Genomic DNA, 12,923 nt, shown 5'->3' with positions numbered 1-12,923 from the left:
ACCATAAAGTCAAGTGGCTTGCCTTATGTCACACAGTAGGCCAGTGACAGGGCTGGGATTAGGAATGAGATTTCCTGATTTCCAGTCCAGTGGTCTTTCCACTGAGCCCCCTGAGGGCCAGAGATCACAGCTAATTTTCTCTTGTGTATCCTTTTCCAGCCCTTAATACAATACAGTCCTACAGTACATTGTAAGCACTTAATAAAAACTATTACTATTTAGGAGTCTCCATGGCTTCTCACCCTGCCTTGCTGCTTTGCCTTTTTCCAGTCAATAATGCTGGATTGTATTTGAGATCCCAAATGAAATGCTAGGAATATACTCTTTCCTGAAAGACATTCGGTGACAAACCTCTATAGCATTTCACAAACTCTCCCTCCCCCATCTCCCCCACACCCACCAAACTGCTAACTCTTTACCCACATTCTGGCTCACTCCACCCACCCTTCTCAAACCTAGAGGACAGTGCTTCTGAGTTGGGGACCCAAGCAAGAAGCTATGGGTTATTTTCATAATTTTGATTAAAGTTTTTATTAAACTTCCCATTGTTTTACTTCTTTACACCCAATCCTAATGTCTCTCAAGTCTGGGCAAGTCACTGAACTATTTCAGTCCAAAATATTTCTTCTCCTGGCAAGCCACTCTGAGTATCCTTCTCTGCAGTGACTAATGAAATGGGGGAAGGTATCACACTGCCTGCTGCTGTTGAAGTCTCCCATATATCCTGCTCTGTGATCACGGTCTGCATCCATTTGCCATTCCTAGCTGTTTCACAATGTATGGCTGTGGGGACAGGGAGAGTGGGTGAAAGAGTGTGGATGATTCAGTGCAGACCATCACTGCTACTGCAAAGACAACTCAAGTGCATATCCTGCTGGCAGCAGGCCAAGCCCATCACTGCAGGATGAGATAGCAGCAGCCTAAATGCTGGAAAGTAGCATGAGCTAGTGGAAGGAGCCCAAGACTGTGTCACGAGCCTTGGGCTCTGATCCTGGCTCTACAGTTTACCTGCCGTGAGGCTGAACAAGTCACAACTTCTGTGATTATCTTATATTTAACCCAGTACTTGGCATTTGTTTTGCTGTTGGTCTCCCCTTTTAGACCGTGAATCTGTTGTTAGGCAGGGATTGTCTCTATCTGTTGCCGAATTGTACATTCCAAGTGCTTAGTACAGTGTTCTGCACAGAGTAAGTGCTCAATAAATACGATTGAATGAACATAGCAAATTCTTATTAATATAATAATAGTCTCTCAAGGTTTTTTCTGGGGACAGAGAGAGACCTTGAAGTTTTTCCTGGTTTCCTGCATATCCTAGGCTCCTCCCTGACCCCACCCATTCCCAGCACTCTCGCCCCTTATTTTCCTAAGGGAAATAGGGTCCTTATCCTAACCATAGCCCTGTCCTGAGATGACGCTGGTATGGGGACCGGCCCCTTTGGGGATACACGGTCAGGAGCCCACTTTCTAATCTGTGAGCACTGTTTTTCCCCAGAATGGTGAGGCTCTTCTTTGAAGTACAGATGGTAAAACATAACCTCAGTGTAAGGTCTCTAATAAAGAGCTGCCGTAAAAGCCTGAAACAAGTTTCCAAGATAAGGCGGGGACTGATGAATCACAGAGCCAGTTTGCCTAGTAATGGTGTACAAAACTTCAAGTCTGCAACAGGGAGAAGTCAATAGGAAAAGGCTCAGAGAGGAGGAAGGGGGGACTCTGAGAAACCGAGACCCCCAAGTATGGAGGTGGCCAGGGTGATTATTGGAGAGAAGAAAGCAGCCTCTGCTCCTAGCGGCCTCCAAGACTGTGTGATTCTTGGAAACAGGGGATTAAAGGCCCTCCCGGCAGGGTGTGAAATGCTCACGATGGACTTGCCATAGGAGGATGTGGGCTGGAGCCAGCTGGCTGCTTGGACCTGCTCATTTGTGGGAGAATGTGAAATCAGTGAACAGGCTATGCGGTTATTCCCAGTTTGTGGATAATCCAAGTCTTTTCACCTCCGTAAGCAAATGTTTAGTGAGATGCCCCTGCTTGCTTGATGCCATGCCAGGCACTTTGCAGGGGTGAGGAGGGTGACGGAGACTGCCCCCACCCTCACTTGCTCCCTCAATCACTTTGCTGTCCAACTTTCAATCATTCAATCAATCAGTGATATTTATTGAGCTCTTACCATGTGCAGAGCACCCTTCTAAGCATTTGGGAAGTACAATATAACAAAGTGGGTAGACACGTTCCCTGCCTGCGAGGAGCTTACAGTCTAGAGGACTGGCCATTTCACTGACCATTAGCATTTCTATCTATCTAACCCACCTCCAATCCCTTGCTCATATCCTCCCTTTGGCCTGGAACTCTCTCCTGCTTCTTATCTGACAGGCCATCACTCTCCTCACCTTCAAAGCCCTCCTAAAAAACAAATCACATCTCCTCCAAGAGGCCTGTCCTGACTAAGTACTCATGTCCCCTAACAACCCCATCCTTCTGTGTCCAAGATACACTTCGCTATGTGGCCTTAAGAACTCTGATACTCTCCACATTTATAGAAGTAGCATGGTTTAGTGGAAAGAGCATGGGCTTGGGAGTCAAAGGTCATGGGTTCTAATCCTGGTTCTGCCACTTGTCAGCTGTGTGACTTTGAGCAAGTCACTTAACTTCTCTGTGCTTCAGTTGCCTCATCTGTAAAATGGGAATGAAGACTGTGAGCCCCACGTGGGACAATGATGATTACCTTGTATCTAACCGGGTGCTTAAAACAGTGCTTGGCAAATAGTGCTTAACAAATGCCTTCATTATTATTATTATTAGTAGTAGTATTTAAACTTAGTTGCATCTCTTACCTGTAATTTATTTCAGTGTCTATCTCCCTCGCTAGATCCTAGGCTCCTGTAGAGCAGATATTATATCTACTCTATTTTGTATTCTCACAAATGCTTAGTCTAGGACTCTGCAGAGAGCAAGGGCTCAATAATTACTAAAATAGTATTTATTGCGCACCTAAGAGTGTTACACTATACTAAGCACATGGGTGAGCCCATTCAAGACACCCATTCCCTATCCTCAAGGAGTTTACAATTGAATGGTGGAGTCTTATGGTCTGGGCTCAGCCTGCTCCCTTCATTTTCCTGAGTAGTATAAAGTTGGCTGTACTTTGGAGAGGCTCACAGATGTATTTTCCCCCAGGTTTGCCTTCTTTTTGTCCCTTTCCTGCATCCACTGTTCCTTTCTCCAATGTTGACAGGCTATCATCCTTTGGTAGCTGTTCAGACCAATCGGTTGTATTCATTGAGTGTTTTCTATGTGCAGAGCATTATACTAAGCACTTGGGAGAGTAAAGTACAATAGAGTTGGTAGATATGATCCTTGCTCTCCAAGAGCTTACAGTCTAGTGGGAAAATTACCTCCCCAAGTCCTGACTGACTTGAGGCAGATGCTTCACTAGACTCAGGGTGACATCAACCCATCTTTTGGTTTTCCCAAATGTTTCTGAGGCTCTGGGGCCTTTCCAACTCTCCCCACACCCTCCAATATGCTTGCGTGTGTGCAGGCACACACACACACACACAACCCTCCCCCCGTCCCCTCTCCTCAACCCTCAGCTGGCTTCCGGGATCTCTACAATGAGGCAAAATGGCTTTCAGATCCACTGACTGCTTGAGGCCTCAGTTTCTCCACTCAGACAAGAGAACTGTGACCACAGAGAAGCATTATGACCTCATGGATAGTTCTAGGGCCTGGGGATCTGGAGGACCTGGGTTCTAATCCCCAGCTCCACCATGTGTCAGCTGAGTGACCTTGAGCAAGTCACTTAACTTCTCCATGCCTCAGTTACTCAACTGTAAAATGGAGAATAAGACTGTAAGCCCCATGTGGGTCACGGACTGTGTCCAACCTGAGTAGCGTATATTCACCCCAGTGCTTAGTACAGTGCATGGCACATAGTAAGTGCTTAACAAATACCATTTTATTCTTTTTGTTATTATTACAAGAACTTGTCTCTTGGGTCCTCAGGATGAAGAGGTTCCAAGATTTCAGATAGGAGGGCTGTCTTTCCCCTCTCCACCCCACATCCTTCCTCTCCTTGAGCCTAGAGCCCCATGGGACGAGAAGAGGGTAGACAAAGTTCTCCTTTTCACAACACTTAGAACACTGGGAAGGTTGTGGCATTTTGGGCCAGAGCATTGAGGAGCCCAAGGGGATGGGGATTCTTCTTTCTGAGCAGTTATAAAGTTACCTTCAAGGTTGGTGCTTTTGAATTGTTTATTAACCGTGTGTCCCACACCTCCCCTCTTAAATAGTAATAATGATAGTAACTGTGGTTATTTGTTAAGTGCCTACAGTGTCCCAGGCACTGTATTAAGCATTGGAGTAGATACAAGATAATCAGGTTGGACACAGTCCTTGTCCCAAATGGGGCTTACAGTCTTAACCCCCATTTCACAGATGAGGCAACTGAGGCCCAGAGAAGTTCAGTGACTTACCTAAGGTCACACAGAAGACAAGTGGCAGAGCCAAGATTAGAGCCCCTTGTGAGTCAAGACCATATTTAAATCCAGGTCCAGGGAGTCTCCTCACCCATTAGTAGGCTGCCTTGCACACTGTCAGCACTAAGAAACGTTTTGGATTATTGATTGGCTGAGTCGTTGGAGGCAGGAAAACAGGGACAGAGAAATGACATTTCAGGGCAAATTCCCTCCCACCAGTCCTTTGTCCAAACTAGCGTGTAGAAGCCGTTTACCGTTTATCTTCACTTCCCCCTCGTGCTAAGAACCATGAAGCAGGGGTGTCTCTAGTGATAAAAATGCTCATTGACATTCTATCATCTCTCCCGTCATTCCTGTTCTCTACACAAACTCCAGACTAACCAAACATTATCCACGCACCTGCGATTTTCCTCCCTAACCTCTCTGACTCCCAAATGAGAGAGAATTTTACATTATTTTTCAATAGTGAATTACATGCCCATCTCCTCCCCAGCAGAGATCACAGCCATTTCAGGGCAAAGCACCAGAGAATGACAATCCTGACCGTGACAAATTGAGGTCCTCTCCAGATAGATTGCCCTTCCCTGCCAGGCAGCCGATAGAGGTGCGGTGTGTCAGCATTTACAAATTAATCTTAGAACCGGGAGCTTTGGCGTAGACACAGGGCCTACTGGTGAATAAAATGAATTTATCTGAGTCACTTTGGTTCAGGCGGAGGCTTTCTCCTAAATTAGAATCACTCTTGCCTCATCAGTATATATGGAAATTGCAAAGTCTTCATTTTTCCCAGAGAAGATTCAGGCGTTCAGTTTAGGAGAGTTGACCCTATGGCAAAGGCTAAGATACAAATTTGGTTTAAACGACAACAACAAAAAAAAAAAACAAAAAAAAACCAGCTGTGTTTTATTCAGACTTTCAAACTTGAGCTGACAGAACTATCACTTCTGTCTCTGCCCTTTTACCTCAGTGATCACACTCAGTGGCCAAAAGGAACACAGTACTTCCTGTTAGGTTGGAAACTTGAACCCTCCACCCTGTTATTGTGGCATCTGGGAGCAGTAAGAGTGAGGACCAGGGATGGCAGTGTTTGCAAAACCGGTGTTTGCAAAATGGTATCTGCCAACTCCTGAAACTGCCTAAAGCAGTGTGTTCTAGAGGACTGAGTATAGAACTGGGGGTTGAAGGACTTGGGTTCTAGTCCAAGCACTGTCACTTGTGTGCTGTGAGACCTTAGGCAAGTCACACCCTCTCTGTGTTTCAGTGTTCTCATCTGACAAATGGGGATATGATCGATTATGCCCAAATATGGAACAAAGACTGTGTCCAACCTCATAATGTTGAATCTCCCTAGTGTTTAGCACCATAGTAAGGACTTAATAATGCTCAGTACTATTATTATTAGAAACAAAACACTGCTACCCAGTTCAAAAGAGGGCAAAGGAGAAACTGCCAGTTTCTGGCTTTAAAAAGAAGAGATGATTCATAACCAGAAGAAAAATCAATCTGAAAAATCCCCCTATCCCAAACTCCAAATAAAAGGGCTCTTAAAAGCCATGCCTGCCTTCAACATGGATTGGCCAACATTCAAACATTTCAAGTCAAAAGTGTAACAGATCCAGCAGCAGCATCAATAGTATTTATTGAGCACCTACTGTATGCAAAGCATTGTGCTAGATGTTAGAAGAAATGATCCCTACTCTTAAATAAATGACAGGGGGAGTAACAGAATATGTGGGGAACATAGACAAGGTTTACCAGAGCTGTGGAAAATTTAAGAGCTTGGGTAACACAGAAGGGAAGTGGGGGCTACGAGGTGGAGAGATCAGAGATTCATTCATATTTATTGAGCGCTTACTGTGTGCAGAGCACTGTAGTAAAAAGTACAACTCGGCAACAGATAGAGACAATCCCTACCCAACAATTGGCTCACAGTCTAGAAGGGGCAGACAGACAACAAAACAACAAAAAGATTATTCAGGGAAGGACTCAGAAGCAGCATGGCCTAGTAGATAGGGCACAGGCCTGGGAGTCAGAAGTACCTGGGTTCTAATCCCAGCTCCACCACTTATCTGTTCTGTGACTCTGGGAAAGTCATTTAACTTCTCTGTGCCTCAATTATCTCGTGTCTAAAATGGGAATTAAATCTGTGAGTCTCATGTGGGACATGGACTGTGTCCAACCAGACTAGTTTGTATCTACCCCAGTGCTTAGTATAGTATTTGGCACATAATAAGCATTTAACATACCATAGGCCTCCTGCAGATGTGATCTCGGAAGGTCTTTGAAGCTGAGGAGAGCTGTGGATATCAAGTGGGAGGGAGTTCCAGCCGGTGGGAGAGACAAGAATGAGGCTGTGAGGCAGTTGCTTGAGAGTTCAAAACGGTTTGTACATTTCTTGATATGCCATTAAGAGAAGCCATAGCTTCTCCTTAGCAGTAGCTCTGGATAACTGCTCAAGCACCTTAATCTGTCTTGGCAGGGTAAGGGAGCAGATGGACTAGGTAGCCTGGTGTGCTCTCCCATCTACCCCCTCTTTAAAATCCCATCCAAATCCAGGACAAGAGCCTGGGCTCAGCAATGCAGGAAAGTGCTGTGCCTTGTGGAATTAGGGACATGTCATAAACTTTTCAAAATACTGACCCACTCACCTGAGTAAAAATCCCATAACCCTCTGCTCTGCAAAGTTAAATCAGTCATTTGTATTTACTGAGCACTTACTTTGTTCAGAGCACTGTATTAAGCATTTGGGAGAATACAATGTAAAATAACAGACACACTCCTTGCCCACAATGAGCTTACAGTCTAAAGGGGGACAGACATTAATAATAAATAAATTACATGATGTAAATGTGCATCATGTGAGATGGATGAAAAAATCAGGGAACTATTCTTATGTCACTCACCTTTATCCTGCCAAGGCAGATTCTCTCCTATGTCAACTACATATCTACCTCTCCCACCCTCTTCTTTCCTACCCTTGAGATGAGTGAGAACTCCTTGTAATGTTAAGGTCAGGGAACGGTGAAGAAAGGAGCCTTAAGGGTAACCTCGCCACTTTTTGAACTCAGCTGTTTGGTGGGTGTTAAGAAAAGGCATTTCCCTCACAGGTTAGTGATCTGTTGCTTCCCCTATCTGTGATTTATTTTAGTGTCTGTCTCCCCCAAGCTTCTTGAGGGCAGGGATTATGTCTACTATCTGCAGTGTGCTCTCCCTAGTTCTTGGTACAATGTTGTGCACTTGGTAATCAGTCGATGGTGGAAAGAGTCCATGAGTCAGAGGACCTGGGTTCTAATCCCAGCTCTGCCACTTGTCTGCTGTGTGATCTTGGGCAAGTCACTTCATTTCTCTGTGCCTCAGTTTCCTCAAGTGTAAAATGGGAATTGAGACTGTGAGTACACTCAATTATCTTGTATCTACCCCATCACTTAGTACCTTGCCTGGCACATATTAAGCACTTAAATACCACAATTATTATTATTTTTATCACCATCACATGCTTATTGTGTGTAGAGCACTGTACTAAGCCTTTGGGAGAGTACAATACAGAAGAGTTGTAGGCCCATTCTCTGGTCACAGTGAGCTCCCAATCTAGAATAAGCACTCAATAAATACCACTGATTGATTGATTTCTGACAGCTTTATTGACCTAGCATCTGTTAGAACTGGCTTTTGTCAGGGTGACAGTTTTCTGTGCCTGGAGGCATAAGTTCATCACCATTCTCCAGTTCCTGCTCTGCAGTCCTGGAAAAAAGATTAGGTGATGAGGATTAGTGGGAAGCAGAATGGTGGAAAGGAAAGAGCGTGGGCCTGGGAGTCAGAGGACCTGAGTTCTAATTCTGGCTCTGACATGTACCTACTGTATGACTTTGGGCAAGTCACTTAACTGCTCTGTGCCTCAGTTCCATCTTCTGCAAAATGGAGATTCAATGCCTGTTCCCCCTCCTATTCAGACTGTGGGCTTCATATGGGACTTGATTATCTTGTGTCTATCCCCGCACTTAGTACAGTGCTTGTCATATAATAAAAGCAGCATGGTATAGTGGATAGAGCACAAGCCTGGGAGTCAGAAGGTCATGGGTTTTAATTCCAGCTTTGCCACTTGTCTGTTGTCTGACCTTGGACAAGTCATTTCACTTTCTGTGCCTCAGTTACCTCATTTGTAAAATGGGGATTGAGATGGTGAGCTCTATGTGGGACAGAGACTGTGTCCAACCCTATTTGCTTGTATCCATCCCAGCACTTAGTACAGTACTTAGTAATAATAATAATAATAATAATGATGACATTTGTTAAGCACTTACTATGTGCCAAGCACTGTTCTAAGCACTGGGGGGATACAAGGTAATCAAGTTGTCCCACGTGGGGCTCACAGTCTTAATCCCCATTTTATAGATGAGGTAACTGAAGTCCAGAGAAGTTAAGTGATTCGTCCAAAGTCACACAGCTGACAAGTGGAGCAGCGGGATTAGAAACCATGACCCCTGACTTCCAAGCCCGGGTTTTTTTCCACTGAGCCATGCAAGCTGCTTCTAGTACAATAATACCACAGTTATTATTACTGTTGTCATTATTATTAAGAATAATTATGTTATGCAGGGCTCAATGTTCATCTCCTCCCAGCTCCTGTCATCATCAATGCTTAGAACAGTGCTTGGCACATAGTAATCACTTAATATCATCATTATTCATTCATTCATTCAATAGTATTTATTGAGCGCTTACTATGTGCAAAGTACTGTACTAAGTGCTTGGAATGTACAAATGGGCAACAGATAGAGACAGTCCCTGCCCTTTGACAGGCTTACAGTCTAATTGCGGGAGACAGGCAGACAAGAACAATGGCAATAAATAGAGTCAAGGGGAAGAACATCTCATAAAAACAATGACAAATAAGTAGAATCAGGGTGATGTACATCTCATTAAACAAAATAAATAGGGTGATGAAGATATATACAGTTGAGCGGACGAGTACAGTGCTGAGGGGGTGGGACGGGAGAGGGGGAGGAGGACAGGGAAAGGGGGGAGAAGAGGGTTTAGCTGCGGAGTGAGGGGGGAGTAGAGGGAGCAGAGGGAAAAAGAGGGGAACTCAGTCTGGGAAGGCCTCTTGGAGGAGGTGAGCTTTAAGTAGGGATTTGAAGGGGGAAGAGAATTAGATTGTCGGAGGTGAGGAGGGAGGGCGTTCCAGGACCGCGGGAGGACGTGACCCAGGGGTCGACGGCGGGATAGGCGAGACCGAGGGACGGTGAGGAGGTGGGCGGCAGAGGAGCGGAGCGTGCGGGGTGGGCGGTAGAAAGAGAGAAGGGAGGAGAGGTAGGAAGGGGCAAGGTGATGGAGAGCCTTGAAACCTAGAGTGAGGAGTTTTTGTTTGGAGCGGAGGTTGATAGGCAACCACTGGAGGTTTTTAAGAAGGGGAGTGATATGCCCAGATCATTTCTGCAGGAAGATGAGCCGGGCAGCGGAGTGAAGAATAGACTGCAGCGGGGTGAGAGAGGAGGAAGGGAGATGAGAGAGCAGGCTGACACGGTATATTGGGAGAGTCCGTAGCAGTACGGTAGCCGTTCGGGTGGAGAGGAAAGGGTGGATCTTGGCGATATTATGAAGGTGAGACCAGCAGGTCTTGGTAATGGATCTGATGTGTGGGGTGAACGAGAGAGACGAGTCAAAGATGACACCGAGGTTGCGGGCCCGAGAGACGGGAAGGATGGTCGTACCATCCACGGTGATAGGGAAGTCTGGGAGAGGACAGGGCTTGGGAGGGAAGATGAGGAGCTCAGTTTTGCTCATGTTGAGTTTTAGGTGGCAGGCAGACATCCAAGTGGAGACATCCTGGAGGCAGGAGAAGATGCGAGCCTGAAGGGAGGGGGAGAGGTGCAGAGATGTAGATCTGCGTGTCATCTGCGTAGAGATGGTAGTTGAAGCCGTGACAGCGAATGAGTTCACCAAGGGAGTGAGTGTAAATGGAGAACAGAAGAGGGCCAAGAACTGACCCTTGAGGAACTCCAACAGTTAAAAGATGGGAGGGGAAGGAGGCGCCTGCGAAGGAGACGAGAAAGACCGGCCAACATCACCAAAGCACATCCATGCAGGGATCAAGACCACTTCAAACCTCAGCACTCCTAGTCTACAGATTCTGAGCTGAGCAATGGAAAGATGATCCTAAGATTGTTTCCCTGCGCATCTCCCCACCGCCACCAACTGCCCCCACTCCTATCAGACTCCTCACTCCCACCTCTGTGGCAGGGTGTCCTGGAGCCTGTCCAACGACAAGCAGCTCCAGGGCTCCCTTCCTTCACTTCACCTCAGGGAGTCAGGGTAGGGCAAAGATTGCTCCCTCCTCTTCCTTTCCCCTTACAGGTCTGAAGAAAAGTTGATGCATCAATTGCTGCCAGGCAGGACTCCATCTAAGGGACCAGGGAGCCTCCCTCTACTAGAGAATTTGGCTTTTCTGATTGGGTCAGAAAGTTTCAGATGCCCCTGTCCTTCCTCCCTTCCCCTCCACACAATTCAAAAGCGGATTTGCGGAGAGGAAGCCCACCCATCTTAGGGAGGTGCCATCTGGCCGAGAAGCATCTCAAAGGAAGAAATGACCCACTGCACCTCACCTGATTTTAGCACTTTCTCTTCTAGATTAAACAATGGAGAGGCAGCTTCAGCAGAGAGGAGGAAGTCGGGGAGGAGGAAGCCGGGGAAGAGGCTAGAGAATGAAAGCAAGAACAAGTCCTTGGAGCTCCTCAGCCTGCCAGACTTTGAGAGCTTGCCTGATTTCCTATGGCGGAGTCCAGCCCTGAGATGCAGTTTAAAAACAGGCCAAATAGCAAACCCAGCAGGCCTTCTTTGCTTTCCACTCAAAGAATTGCCCTAATTGAGGGAAAACGTGTTGTAGAGTTTCTAACTCTGAAAAACTCCTGCTTAATCCTGAATACATCCCAAGTTTCCCAGTCACCTGTTTTTCCAACCACACAAGAGAGCTTCAGTCTCTTCTCCCGGACATCAGGCAGAATGAGTGAAGAAGAGAAAGTAGTTTGGTGAGGAAAGCCCCATGGGATAAACTGTCCAACATAGGGATCGCATCACTTGCAATGAGTCTTACTTAAAGCCCTCAAATTACATAAGTATGAGGCATGACGGCCTAGTGGAAAAAGGCCAGGCCTGGAAGTCAGGGGACCTGGGTCCTAATCCCAGCTCTCTGCCATCTGCCTATCATGTGACCTTGGACAAATCACTTAACTTTTCCATGCCTGAGTTTTCTCAACTGTAAAATGGGGGTAAAACCTGTTCTTCCTCCTCCTAAGACATGTAGAACAGGCATTGTGTCCAACCTGGCTAATTTGTATCTACCCCACTGCTTAGAACAGTACTTGACATATAGTGAGTGCTTAAAAAATAAGGATGATGATGATAATAGTAATAATAATAATTCATTCAACTGTATTTATTGAGCACTTACTGTGTGCAGAGCACTGTATTAAGTGCTTGGGAAAGTACAATAACACAATAAACAGACACATTCCCTGCCCACAAAAAGTTTACAATCTGGAGAGGAGGAGCCATTCATTTAAATAAATTACAGGTATGTACATAAGAGCTGGGGGGGGGGGGGGCCAGAGGGAGAGAACAAAGACAGCCAGTCACCAGAAGGGATGCAGAAGAGAGTGTGAGAAGAGGATAGGGGGGCTTAATCAGGGAAGGCCTCTTGGAGGAGGTGTACCTTCCATAAGGCTTTGAAGGAAGGATGAGAAATTATCTGTCAGTATTGAGGAGGCCAGACGTGGGCAAGGGGTTGGCGGTGAGATAGACAAGATCATGGGCAGGGAATATGTCAGCTAACTCTCTTGCACTCTCCCAAGAGCTAGAATGATGATAGTATTTGTTAAGCGCTTACTATGTGCCAAGCACTGTTCTAAGCACTGCACTGTGCTCTGCACATAGTAAGAACTCAGTGAATACCATTGATATACTAATAATAATACTGCTGATAGTAATTTGTAGCCAGGAAACCCAAGTGAACTTTTTGAGTAATTTTAACTGTTTGCTGGAAGAAAACTAGGAAGAAGCAAAGAACAGAGATAGGGAATGAACTAGGGGAAAAACAAAGGGATTACCAGAAACTTTCAGTGGATCCTGAAAGTAGCTCCAAATGGTTCCCACTGGGCAAGTTGGGGTGAGTCTCTGCCACTCACCTTGCTCTGGATGAAATCTGGAAGTAGTAGAGACTGGGCTGAAGAAGATTGTCTGCAGAATGAAATATTCTAAATTCCCTTGTGTTTACTTAACTTCAAGTCTCCAAACTGTGATCGAACCTTTAGTTAGTTTTAGCTAATGCCTTGTGCCTACACAAAGATAAGAATCATGCTAACACTGATTGATGGCTTCCAGTTTGTTTATATATGCCATAGTAAAGAACTCCAGACCTCTTTCTTTGGACAATTGCTCCAGAACAGGACTCTTTGG

General features: G+C 45.7%; 1 long non-coding RNA gene across 1 annotated transcript; it reads right to left on the bottom strand.

Moving 5' to 3' along the window:
* Positions 1–8,090: 8,090 nt before the first annotated feature.
* On the bottom strand, positions 8,091–12,662 carry LOC114806599. The gene is made up of 2 exons (XR_003754642.2): positions 12,575–12,662; positions 8,091–8,213 (listed from the first exon to the last, which is right to left on the bottom strand). It is a non-coding gene; the product is annotated as an uncharacterized LOC114806599 (long non-coding RNA).
* Positions 12,663–12,923: the final 261 nt, after the last annotated feature.

Source organism: Ornithorhynchus anatinus, chromosome 2, assembly GCF_004115215.2.
Source record: "Ornithorhynchus anatinus isolate Pmale09 chromosome 2, mOrnAna1.pri.v4, whole genome shotgun sequence".
Classification (NCBI taxonomy): domain Eukaryota; kingdom Metazoa; phylum Chordata; class Mammalia; order Monotremata; family Ornithorhynchidae; genus Ornithorhynchus; species Ornithorhynchus anatinus.
The sequence above is the reverse complement of the archived record's forward strand: the minus strand, read 5'-3'. Positions and strand labels throughout refer to the sequence as shown.